The sequence below is a fragment of the Elephas maximus genome, chromosome 1 (genome assembly GCF_024166365.1).
Source record: "Elephas maximus indicus isolate mEleMax1 chromosome 1, mEleMax1 primary haplotype, whole genome shotgun sequence".
Lineage (NCBI taxonomy): Eukaryota > Metazoa > Chordata > Mammalia > Proboscidea > Elephantidae > Elephas > Elephas maximus.
The window spans coordinates 8,830,218-8,844,242 of record NC_064819.1 but is presented as its reverse complement, the minus strand read 5'-3'; positions in this window follow the sequence as shown (position 1 = coordinate 8,844,242).

The window sequence follows — 14,025 nt, the reverse complement described above, 5'->3', positions numbered from 1 at the left end:
CTCTACACAGACACTTTATGCAGAAGGAGTGGCTCTGTGGTGGGATGCTCAGGTCTAGTAGTGTAAACCTCCATGTGGTGAAACTGACAAGACTTCTGAGAGTATGCAAAACAGAATAAACATACAAGAGACCCAACGATGAGCAGCCAATAGAACCAAACTATGCAGATGAGCTGATGACCCCTGGGTTCTGGACAATGCAATAGCTTCCTGATTGGCCTCCCTCCATTAACACTTGCCCTCTTTAAAATGCAAATTTGATCAGGCCACCATATGCTTAAAACTGTCCATAGCTTTCCGCTGCTTTTAGGATTAAGTCTGAAATTCTCAGTGTGGCCTAGAGAGCCTTGCATGATCTGACTGCAGCCTCCCTCTTGCTTCATGTCGTGCCTCACCATGCCCCCCTTACACTCTGAGTGCAGCCTTGGTTTTCTTTTGGTTCCTCAGTTTAAGATGCTCCTTCCCTCCTCAGGTCCTTTATACACCCCACTGCCTTGGCCTGGAATGTTATCCTGTGCACCATTTCTCTTCCTTCCTTGATCTATACACTCATTCTAAACTGTATTAGGCTCCCCTGTTATATGCTCTGATACCTGCTTGAACTGTTATTCATAGCAGTAGCCATATGTTCTAATTACAGAAGCATGTCTGTTTCCTTCACTCCATTCTTACACCCATAAGGACAGGAATGAACCTAGTCTGTCTCTTCCCTATTGTATCACCAGGTCTATCAGAGAGCTTGGCACGTGGTAGGCCCTCAACAAATATTTGTTGAAAGAATGACTTACTGATAAGCTAGAAAGGCTTTGTGATCAATGAGCAGGTTGAAGTTTCTACTACCAGGTCTAGCTTGACCTAAAATGAATTTAGAAATTTGGACTAGAGCAGAAAATGGTAAAACCTGCCCTACAATGAGTTGTTCTTGTAGAGCTACAGAGAAAGTCTTGGCTTCTTAACAGAGCCATGGCCCAGGGTGTTCCAGGCTCATATTCCCAGAGAGAGACCGTGATGTATCTCAGGAGAAAGGAAATTGCTCCCAAAGTCTGACTTTAACACCTCCTGAGTGATGGGATCTGATCTGGTTTCTTAGTTTCCTTTAACACATCACACATCCTACTAGAAAGCATTCTCACTGATAAATGGCAGAGATTATTTTTGCCTGCCTTAATACCCACTTTTCCCTTCCTCCTCAGTAACAGAACCCTGATTTTATTCAAGATGGTACTACATCCATCTAAAAGTTTATATTTTTTCAGCCTCCCTTGAAGCTATAGGTATCTATGTGATTAAGTTCTGGTGAATTAGATGTAAGTGGTATTGTGTGGGACTTCTGGGAAGGCTATAAGGAGATATTATCTTCCCTTGTTTTCCTTGCCGTTAGCTAGGATGTGACTATGATGTCTAGAGACTGAGAAGCCATGTTGATCTATGCGGTAAACTTGAGGATGGACCCACATATTAATAAAACCAAACCCAAACCCAGTGCCATCAAGTCGATTCCAACTCATGGCGACCCTGTAGGGCAGAGTAGAACTGCCGCATAGAGTTTCCAAGGGGCGCCTGGTGGATTCGAACTGCTGGCCCTTTGGTTAGCAGCCGTAGCCCTTAACCACTACGCCACCAGGGTTTCCCCACATATTAGTAGCACAGCATAAATATAAGAGGCTTGGTTCCTGATGGCACATAGAGCCATTATCCTGTTAATCCCTAATTTTCTGCTTCTTGACTTCTTTTACTGTTTTTAAAAACCACTGCTGTCAAGTTGATTCTGACTCATAGAGGCTCTGTAGGACAGAGTAGAACTACCCCACTGGGTTTCCAAGGCTGTAAATCTTTACAGAAGCAGACTGCCCCATCTTTCTCCTGCAGAGCAGCTGGTGGGTTTCAGCTGCCAACCTTTTGGTTAGTAGTTGAGCATTTTAACCACTGCACCACCAGAGTTCCTTTTACTACTTTTAAAGCCACTCTTATTTGTTTGTTTTTATTTTATCTTTAACTCAACCTAATACTTATATATTTTAGAAGAGTGGTTAAAAGCATGATTTCTGATGATAGGCAGCCTCAGTACAAATCTCAGCTCTGCCAGTCATTAGCTGAGGACCTTGGATAACCAAACCAAATCATTGCCATCAAATCGATGCCAACTCATAGCAACCCTATAGGTCAGAGTAGAACTGGCCCCATAGGGTTCCCAAGGAGTGGTTAGCGGATTTGAACTTCCAACCTTTTGGTTAGCAGCCGAGCTCTTAACCACTGCACCACCAGGGCTTCATAGATCTTGGATAAATTCTTTAATTTCTTCGAGCCTCAATTTTCTGAACTGTAAGATGGGGTAACATACTAGTATCTACCTGGAAGTGTTGCTGAGATAATTGTGATATATGTGAAATGAGTAGCAATGTGTCTGGCAACCAGTAAGTTCAACAAATGTCAGTTATGACCGTCACTGTTTTCATTCAGCTTTCATACACGGAAGTGGCCCTGCCAAATGTTTTCCTCTTTATTCAGCTACCCAGACATCAGGTTTGGAATAGTCAACATGAAGTATTCCTCCTTCTTCTGAACTCCAATTAATATCCTGTTACTGGAATTTAGTCTAATATCTAATACGGTTTACTCATTTGATTGTTTTCTCTTTTATGTAGGTTTCATTGTGACAATTCCCCAAAGTTGTGACTTTCAATATCTGACTATATACCCATGACTCTGCTTCATACCTTCTCTTTCTTTCTAAGTCTTTTCTGTGAGTTCTGTCTACTGCAACCTCCCTTTTATTTATTCATTCCCTATCTCCTAAAATTCTTTCCTCTCCATTAATTAGAATCTTATTCACACTTTCAGGCCAACGTAAATTCCTGTTTCCTCTGCATAATTTCCCCAAATATTGCATCCTCAATAATCTCTTCTCTTCTGGCCTCCAGCAAAACTGATAGTCTCTTTTCCCTGTCTTAGGACCAGTTTTTTCCATTGGTTTTTGTGAGTCTTGTCTTTACAACTAGACTGTACGTGCCTTGAAGGCATGGAACAGATTTTAGGTAATCATAGAGAGAGTATAATAAAGAGCCTTTCATGGCCAAGTGCTTTCTGAGAGGTCAAGGGGAATGTGGGCTTTCCAAAGTATGAAAGCACTTTAGATACAGAAAGATTTTTCTCAAAAATCAATAAGCAAAGAAAAGCACATTAAACACAAATTGAGAAAGGCTATTTAAAAAAATCTTGTTTAATTTGCATTTGAGGCTTGCTCAAAAATATTTAGGTAATGCTTATGCATTACTTATTTAATATATTTCTTTAATAAAAATGGCAAAATTTGTAGTTAAGTGTAGATGGCAGAGTAGCTTCCTAATTCAAGAAGATACAGTGTTTTATAATGCGCTTGTTAAATGACCTCTGCCTACTCTGAGCACCAGAATGTTAACTGCACCTGACCCTGGAGACTACCTATTTTAGTTAAATAATAACTGAAGATTTTTTCACACTAGATGTTGTAATTGACAATAGGGGCTGTTGAGTGAGAATGAGTAAACTTACACTAGGATAGAGTCAGAGCTTCCTAAAAAGTTAATTTAACCATGAATGTATACCACAAACTCCAATAACATGCAAGATTTTTCTAGTATTAAGTCTAATTCCTTTTCTTAAAGGAACTGATGAAATACTTGAGCAAGCCATCTTCTATTTCTTGTGTTTGGGCTCCAAATTGTCCATCGTTTTAGTTGACAGTGCTTTTCATTACAAGTGACAGAATACCTAACTCAAATTGGTTTAATTAAAAAAGAGAATTTGCTGATTCCTATAACTGAACACCTACAGGGCTTTAGGTGTGGCTGATCCAGCACTCACCTGCTGTCACCAGAAATGTGATTCTCTTTCTCCACTTGGTCCCACATCCTCACGCCTGGCTTTGTTATTAGACTCCCATCCATTCTCAGATTCACTGTAGAAGCTCTCTCTTGCTCATCTTCAGAGGGAAAGAGATCAGGGACATTTCCCTAACAAAGCCAAATGAAAGTCTTAGAATTAATTGAGTGTTTTTGGCTTGATTGATATGATATGGGTGTAGTATCCATCCCTCAACCAGTCACTGTGCCCGGGGCTTGGAGTGTGCTAATGGGCTTAGCCCAGGTCTTGTGCTCCATTCTGTGCCTGAGGGTGGAGTCAGCTTCACTGAAAATATATAGACTGAGGTGGGGGAGAGTAGATCCTCAAATGAAAGGGATCGTCACTTGTATCACTTGAAGGGAGTATATGCTAACAGAAACAAATCTACAAATGTGTCTTACAGCCATTGATTCACTTCTTTATCCCATATTATGCATATCTTATTTCAGAATGGGCAATCCTTTGCCTTGATGATTTTATTCTATCAGTAGAATAAAATATCTTTGCCTCTGAAGATGAGCAAGAGAGAGCTTCTACAGTGAATCTGAGAATGAGTGGGGGTCTAATAACAAAGCCAAGCGTGAGGATAAGGGGCCAAGTGGAGAAAGAGAATCACATTCCTGGTGACAGCAGGTGAGTGCTGGATCAGCCACACCTAAAGGCCTGTAGGTGTTCAGTTCTAGCAGTAGGTCTCTATGAGTTAATAATCTACTCAGTGGCACTTAACAATAACAACAACAATAAAAACAGAGAATTCTGTCTCTCTATGACCACTCAGGATTTAAACTTTAATTGCAAAACTTCATAAACTATGCTTCTGTGTTCTTAATTTGCTACCATACAGATTGAACAATATCAGGTTTTAGGGAGCTAAACTATAAGATGTATGTACCAGCACCTAGTAGATACTCAATAAATATTTGTGGACACAATAGAGGTTTCCTCTCCTTCAGTACAGTTTCTGCAAAAGGTATTCTGTAGGACTAATGCTGATGTATGTGTCCTCTGTATCTTGGCTGCACTTGGTATAGGACAAGTTTTATAGATCACCTTAAACTTTGGTAGAAAAAACATACTTTCAGAGACTGCTCCTTGAAAAGTTCTCAACACACATAGAAGTCACTGACTCATTGTTATTTCCCGCTTCTCAGAAATAACTCATATTCCTGTTTCCTGAGGCTCTTCTGGGGTTCCTCTATTTAACTTCTTCACGTCCCACTAACTGTGAGTTGCTATCAACTAGGCTTTCGTATTCGTTGGTAGAAGGAATAGCTTTGCAGTGGTACTGATGGTATTTCTAGACTTGAGGGCAGGAAGAAAATGGGATCTTGCACTTCTGAGCCTTGTCGGTGAATGCCACTATTTATATGGAGGTTTTTGTGTGTCAGTCATTGTCTTATGTAAGTTTGTTCCATGCAACAGTCATAGGTCAATAAAGGAGTGCTGGAGGAGGCTTGCGGTTTCCATCCATAGGTTAGGAATTCATGGAGGTGTTACCAACTGCCAATCTGACACAAAGGGTCCTTGTCTTTTCCTGAGTAAGAATACACGTGAAAGACAAACTGTATCTTCAGCAAGCTTTATTTTGCTTGAGTCAAGCAAAAGGAGTCAGCGGGGATCTAATCCTCTCCAAAAGACTGACTCAAAAAGGGAAGCAAGGCTAGGGCTTATATGTGTTTGGTGGAGATGATAGAGTAATGAATATTTAGTCGGCTTCTTTCAAGGGGTGGGTACTTCTCAGAATGGTGGTGCATGTTAATTAGGTTGCACTCGGATCTGGAATCCAAGATGGAACCCGCTGATGTTCAAGATGGAGTCCTCTCAGCCGCCCTTGGCATCACTTATTATGGGATATAGCACAAGCGCACTGATCTTTGGCTCTACATCACCATCGTAGGAGGGGTAAGGAAGGTTAAACAGTGGTCACACTTTGTTCTTCTGTGCATGCGGGAGCCTGTGAAGGGGGAAGGGACTAGAAAAACACTAAGGAGAACATAGTAATTCATGGGTTGTTTCAGCCTTATCTCATGTTGACAGGGTGTGGTTCCTGTTTACCCAACTTCTAGATGGTAATCTTTTAACAGCTCTTTTGTTCCACCAGCACAATCTGTCTCAGAGATTTCATTCATTTTCAGTTATGTAGATCCCATAGTTGGCAAACCAGAACCAACAAACCCTGAACTCGCTTCCTGATGAGCAACTTCTCTTGCTGTTCATGGCACATCGTGTTTCACAAGATGCTTACACGCCGGTGCATTTGTTTCTTTGATGGTTACAACAGCGTTGGGAGGTAGCTGGGGCAGGGGTTGCTGTGCTTGTTTTACCAGTGAGGACGCTGAGATTCAGACAGAGGTACATGATTTACCGGAAAATCCACAGTTAAGGGGTCCCTGAGTGGTACAAATGGTTAAGGTGCACAGCTGTTAACCAAAAGGTTGGAGGTTCGAGTTCACCCAGAGGCACCTCAGAAGGAAGTCCTAGTGATCTACTTCTGAAAAAAATCAGCCACTGAAAACCCTATGGAGCACAGTTCTACCCTGACACATATGGGGTCGCCATGAGTCAGAGACGTCTAGATGGCAAGTGGTCCACAGTTAAAAGAATGCAGAGCGGGAACCAAGCCACTAGCTCATCCACGGCATCAAGCTTGGGCACCTTGCTTCTAGAGTCGATTCTAAGCTCCTGACAAAGGATCCCTATTGATGTTCACTCTGTGGCTGTTGTGTCATCATCCCTAGCTATCTATGCATCCACACTAGGGTCTCAGCTGCCAAGCTAGACTTGAAATAGTAGAAAGGTGCCCCAGGAGGTTCTGCTTGGTCCAGGCAAGATCTACTCAATGCTTCTTCATCGCATCCACCTGCAATTCAAAGACTTTGTGCTGGTCATCTTCCATGTCTGTCTGTAAGCCTTCTGCACTCTTCTTTCCTCTCTTCATGTATCCTTTATGCCTCTTCTTTTTATTATTGAGGCTGGTTTGAATGAGACAGATGTGTGACAATATATCTCTTTACCCTGTGGCCTAATTACATGTCTAGCTTGCTGACATCCAGGGAGAGACAAGTTGATTCATTCATTTTTATATTTTTTACTATAGTGTGAAAGTATTGAAAAGTAAATTACTAAAATTTTAGAAAATAAACTTTCTTTTTCCTGATACATACTTTCCAAAATTGTAAGCACACATACTCATTGTATCAGACTTTTTTCACTTAATTTTATTTCATAAGCATTTTTACCAGTTTTCTACCCATTCAGCACTGAGCACCTACTATGTGCTAGGTGCTGATCTTGGCTATTTTTAATGTTCTTCTCAGTTGATGGACCATGATTCACCCAGTTATTTATATGTAGATGTACATTTCCCCACCATTATAAATAGGAGTACAATGAATACATTCGGATATACAGCTTTTTCTACGTTTTTCTTAGGATAGATTTCAATAAGTAGAGTTACTGGGTCAAAAAGCTTGAATATTTTGGTCACCATTAGTATGTGTTGTGAAATTGCTTTCTAGAAAAGTTGTTCAAATTTACAAAGCTATCAGTATTGTATGAGAATATCAATTTCACCAGACCCCCATCAGTGTTTGATTTTATTGTTTAAAAAAAATGCTAAGAGGCAAAAAAAAGCTATCTTTTTTAAACTTGAAATTCTTGCTTAACTTGGGAAAGCTGAACATTTTTGCAAAATTTACTTTTCAGTTTATTTGTTAATTGTCTGTTGTCTTTTAGGACAGACGGTTTATAAATCATGCTGCTGCAGTTTAAATAGCCGCAGCAACCAAGCTCTTGGGGGGTGACCAGCCCTCCCAGGCTATGACTTTGATTCCTTCTCCTGTCCTTACCCTCTTGCAGGCTAATGTGGCAATGGCGTTGTTGCATCTATTTCTGCAAAGATGTTAATGGTCCCTTTTCCCTCTGTTTTGACAAAGCAGCTGTGAAGGAGCAAGCATACCAGTGTGAAGGAAGTGCCACAAGAAAAAAACCTACGGTGGCAGGAAATTACTCTAATAGAGTGAAAATTAAGAAAAGACTGATGGCACAGCCTGTTTCCAGGAAAAAGGCAGTATTTTCACCCCTTAGCAATTATTAGAGTCAATTTGGTAGTTCTTAAAAAAAAAAAAAAAAAAAAGATTTGAACCTGAAAGGGGTTCAAGAGGAAGGATAAAAGGATAGAAAATATTTAATTTTGTTTAATAAGAAAATTATTCTAATCTTTACCACCGAACAGAAAATGTAGCTCTTCAAAACTTTTTCTTTGTCTTTTTTATTTTGTGCAAAAAACAAATTGTCTCTTTTTAGGCTGTACATTTTTGCACTCAGGTGGAGGATAGACACCTGCAGAAAGAAAGGATCAAAGCCTTTTTATTCTTTATTTGCAGGGAAAAAAAAAAAAAAAGGTAAGAATTTCAAGCCACTGATCGGTGATGATAATTGGGGTCCATGAGGTAACTCTTCTGGAGTTAGAGAAGTGGAGCAGAGGATGGCAAATTTCTTTAGCCTCTGAGGAGTGAGTGTGTGTGTCCTTCCTGATGCTGTGTTAGAAGTGCAAAGCCCGAGTCCTTAAGGCTTGCTGTCCCCATCCCCCAATTACCTTCTTACACATCTACCCTTAGGACTTAAGTATAAAGGGCCAGTCAGTTGACTGTATTTCATCTACCCTCTGTCCGATTTACTTTGGCTTTAGAAGTCTTGGATTGAATAAGAAACCTAGCGAGGGCTGAAGCAATGCTCTTCTTTTGTGTGGAGAATAAACCAAACCAAACCCAACATTGCTGTTGAGTCGATTCAGACTCTTGGTGACTCCATGTGTTACACAGTAGAACTTCTCTGTAGGGTTTTCTTGGTGTAATCATTATGGAAGCAGGTTACCAGGCCTTTCTTCTGCGGCATTGCTGGGTGGGTTTGAACCACCAACCTTTATGTTAGTAGTCAAGGACAAACCATCTGTACCACCCAAGGGCCTGTGTATGGAGAATATTCAATATTTGTTTAATTTAGTCTATGCATATTTTTGACACGTAATAACTGAACAGTTAAAAAGAAAGGAAGCATCTTTCCTTTACTTCCAAAAAGTAAGGCCTGTGTTTATTTGGTTAAAGGAATAGGTACATAATGGAGAATAGTAATAGTGGATACTAAATGGTGAACTCTAAGGCAAGGTCATGCCTTGCTCACCTCTATGACTCTATTCTTGGCCCAGAGGTGTTCAACACCTGTTTATTGAACAGGAGTAAATACTACAGAGAACAGCTTCCTTTTCATTCCCTGGGGTTTCCTTCTGAGGATGATTAGACAGCCATTAGTGTTTTCAATAGATTCAATTTGCTTTTATTAAATTCATAGAAATTTTGTCCATTTATAACGTCACAGATTTCAGGGCCTGAAGAGGTCTCAGAGCTCAACTCCTCTAAACTAATCCTCTGTGTTGGCCAGAATTGAGTTACAAAGATTCTGAAAATTCAGAAACAGTGGGTAAAATAACAAGGCGGGATTTAATAGGAATTCAGTCGACACTCTGTGAACTTTTTGCAGCATATCGTGTGTGAAAAGCAAATTGATAATGAGGCCTCAAAAATGCGTAAGACCCAATCCTTAATCTAAGTTTCTTAATAAGAAGTAATAGAGGTAGATGTAAATTCTGGCTTCGATATTAAAAAAAAAAAAACAAAAACACCAATTATACTTGCTCATTAATTTATTCATGCCCTCAATTATATTTATGATTCATTCATTGAGAGATGTCATTTCAGCATCTAAAGTATATCAGACACAGTACATGATGGGGAGTATCTGCCCAAGTAGAAAAGACCCAGGGGCTTTATTCAACCTTCTGGCTTGAATGCTTCCAGGGATGGATGTTCTTTGCCTCTCTTAGGCGGCCATGCATTTTTAAATAGTATACCTAAAAACTTCTTTTTTAAATATTGACTTCCATGAACTGGTCCTCTTCTACCAAAAGCTATAGAAAAATTATAACTCCTTTTCCACAGTATAATCCTGCAAATAATTGTCTGAAACCCTGCTTATCTTGTGTCTTAGTCATCTACTGCTGCTATAACAGAAATACCACAAGTGGATGGCTTTAACAAAGAGGAATGTATTCTCTCAAGCTCTAGTAGGTTACAAGTCCAAATTCTGGGTGTCAGCTCCAGGGCAAGGCTTTCTCTCTGTGGGCTCTGGAGGAAGGTCTTTGTCATCAGTCTTCCCCCGTGGAGGAGCTTCTCCATGTAGGGATCCCGGGTCCAAAGGACACCCACTACTGGCTCTTGTTTCTTGGTGGTATGAGGTCCCCCCCCCGTCTCTCAGTTCACTTTTCTCTTTTATATCTCAAAAGAGATTGGCTTAAGACACAACGTAACCTTGTAGATTGAGTCCTGCCTCATTAACATAACAGCCTTAATCCCACCTCGTCAACATCATAGATTTACAACACACAGGAAAATCACATCAGGTGACAAAATGGAGGACAATCGCACAATACTGGGAACCATGGCCTAGCCAAGTTGACAGACATTTTTGGGGGACACAACTTTTAAGACTTAATTTGAACATCTTCTCCTCTGTGAAGCCTTCCTAGCTCCCCAGGAATTGTTTCTTTTCCTGTTTTACTACCATTGAGTCCTAAAACTTGTTATGTGTAAACATCTTAGGGAACAGTTAAAAATGTAGAGCCTGGAGCCACTTTCCTGTATATTTATAAAGCTTCACAGAAAATTGTGAGACAATTGGTTAACCAACTAGCATTTGTTAACTACTGTATGAAAACCCATTGCCTTCGCGTTGATTCCGACACATAGTGACCGTATAGTACAGAGTAGAGCTGCCCCATAGTGTTTCCAAGGAGTGGCTGGTGGATTCAAACTGCAGACCTTTTTGGCTAGCAGCTGAATGCTTAACCACTGCACCACCTAAACCTGCATTTATGGAGCACCTACTATTTGCTTTAGATAAGTGTTTCCTTGTTAGTTCTCATACCTATGCATTTTCATTTTTCTGTAAATATCTCCATCATCAGTTATTGAATTGTTATTTAATTATCTCATTATCTATCTGTATTCCCCACCATACAGAAAAGTTTTAATTCATTTTTGATATAATTGTATTTATTTCGTTCTTGTTAATTCATTGTTGATATTCCCAAATCTTTGCCACAGTCCGTGGCACCCCATAAGTGACTGTTCAAGGAATGAGGGAAAAAAATGAAATGAAAATTGAGATACAATTGCTTGAGCATCAAGGAAAAGCCTAGCATCCATATCCTACTCTGGGGCAGGAAAATTAAATCAAGCTTTGTGCTAGGTTATAGCTTCTATTACTGCATTAGTTGGAGTCCTAGAGGGAATAGGCCATTACCCTGGGAGCTGGAAACCTGGCTAATGGTCAGTTTGGCCACCAAATAACTGCTGAGGCCCAAGATTCCTCATCTGCGAAGAGAGGGAACTGACCTACAAAATCAGCTGGCTTCCCCCCAGCACCACAATTTATTTAGAGACCCTGATATCAGCCCCTGGACCTGCTAAAGAGGAGGAAGATATATTCAATGAAAAAGAGTGAGTCAGGCACTGAGAGGTTGACTCCTGGCAAGGTGGGAGTAACCAAACCAAAAATCCATTGTCATTGAGTTGATTTCGACTCAGAGCAACTCTATAGGACAGAGTAGAACTCCCCCATAAAGTTTCCAAGGAGTGGCTGGTGGATTTGAACTGCTGACCTTTTGGTTAGCGGCCTAGCTCTTAACCACTGCACCACCAGGGCTGTCTAATGGTCTCCTATTGTAGCTGGAGGAATGCTGAGGAATGTTTTTGGTGAAGACTATTTAAAACTGTTGTCTTCCCTCTTATCCAAGTAGGGGGATGGGAGCAAGAAGGTGGATTGGTTAACTTTACCAGGTCCTTTTGAGATCTTTAGATCATCTTTATCATCTGTTGGCTGTCAGATCAACAGATTTCATTGAAGGGACAGTGAGGCCCTTCATTTCAGGGACTTGCTTTGAGTGGTTTGAAGCCATTACCCCCTGATGGCTCTGCTATACTCCTGGAGCCCTGGCATATGCAGAGCAGCTATTTAAAATTCAAGCTGCATAGAGCCAGTGAGAGCTCCCAACAGAAAAGAGAATTAACTGTTTGGTGTATTTTAATAAGTGAGTTAGCAAAGATCATGTGAATTGATTTTCAGTTTGGCTAACTTTCTTGCAGGGCTTGTGTGGAAAAATTAAATGCAAACAGACAGTGTATTTACCAAAGAGGAATACACCTTGAAGTGCATATTAGGGTTCTCAAATGTGATTTATGTAATGCATTGGAGCTTTTCTCTCCCTGCACTGTCAAGAACATGTGTCAGAACTAGAGGTGGACATTACTGAAAAAAATATGATCAAATACAGGGCTAGCACACTGAGGACCTATTCCTCTAATAAGTACATTTGGGACCATCCCAGTATCTGCCTGTTAGCCCAAAGGTGGCTGCCTGAGCCTCAGGCTCCACGGACACTTGAGAGTGACACTACATTTTTACTGACACTGGGTGGGACACCGCACTTAACAGTGGGTCATATTTATTCCATTGTACTTGCTTGGGGAAGAGTGGGTAAGACATGCACCAAAAAGGTGAGTTCATCTAGTTTTACCTCAAGGATGTTCCCTGTCTGATAATAACTATAAAAAGAGAACTTAAAATCAGCTCTAATTCTAATTCTTTGCTAATGCTTCTTCCTCTTCTATCTTCACTATCCTTGTCCTTTGCTTTCTAACACGGAAGCGCAGCTGTTTATATGTTTTTGGCTGGTGGATATTTTTCCTCCTGCTGAGAAGGACGCTTGAGGAGAGAAACACAGAGAAGTGTGATGAAGGAAGGGACCAAGACCCTAGTCTGTCATGTTTCCTGAACAAACGTCTTTTGTCCCCCTCTCCATCTTGGGGACACCTTTGGGTTGGAATCCGATACAGGTTTGTGCTATTATGTTTCTTTCTTACTGTGCCAGGCACGTAGTAAGTGCTCATTCATTGCTGTTGAATGACTGAATGAATAACATCTCATGAACTATGAAGTGATAAACATCCATTCTTTTATTTTCAACAGTTAGACCTTTCCTCCCTTGAGCATCTCTCAGTTTGTCATACTGTGGGGGATTGTGTGTTGCTGTGATGTTGGAAGCTATTCCACTGGAATTAAAATAACCATCAGGGTCACCCATGGCAGACAGGTCTCACCTGATTTTCCAGACTAAGACAGACTAGGAAGAAGGATCTGGTGGCTACTTCTGAGAAGAATTAGCCAGTGAGAACCTCGTGCATAGCAGCAGAACATTGTCTGATATAGTGCCAGAAGATGAGCCCCTCAGGTTGGAAGGCACTCAGAAGATGACTGGGGAAGAGCTGCCTCCTCAAAGTAGAGTTGGCCTTAATGACGTGGATGGAGTCAAGCTTTCAGGACCTTGATTTGCTGATGTGGCACAACTCAAAATGAGAAGAAACAGCTGCAAACACCCATTAATAATGGGAATGTGGAATATATGAAGTATAAGTCTAGGAAAATTGGAAATTTTCAAAAATGAAATGGAATGCATAAACACTGGTATCCTAGGCATTAGTGAGCTGAAATGGACTGGTGTTGGCCATTTTGGATAGGGCGATCATATGGTCTACTATGCCGGGAATGGCAATTTGAAGAGGAATGGCATTGGATTCATCATCAAAAAGAACACTTCAAGATCTATCCTGAAATTCAATAGTACAACTATTATTCAAATTTACGAATCAACCACTAAGGCCAAAGATGAAGATATTGAAGATTTTTACCAACTTCTGCAAGTCTGAAATTGATCGAACATGCAATCAGGATGCATTGATAATTATTGGTGATTGGAATGCGAAAGTTGGAAACAAAGAAGAAGGATCGGTAGTGGGAAAATATGGTCTTGATGATAGAAATGATGCTGGAGATGGCATGATAGAATTTTGCAAGACTAATGACTCCTTCATTGCAAATACTTTTTTTCAACAACATAAACGGCGACTATACACATGGATCTCACTGGATGGAATACACCGGAATCAAATCGACTACATCTGTGGAAAAAGATGATGGAAAAGCTCAATATCAGTCAGAACATAACAACTATTGTGGGGAAGGCGAGGG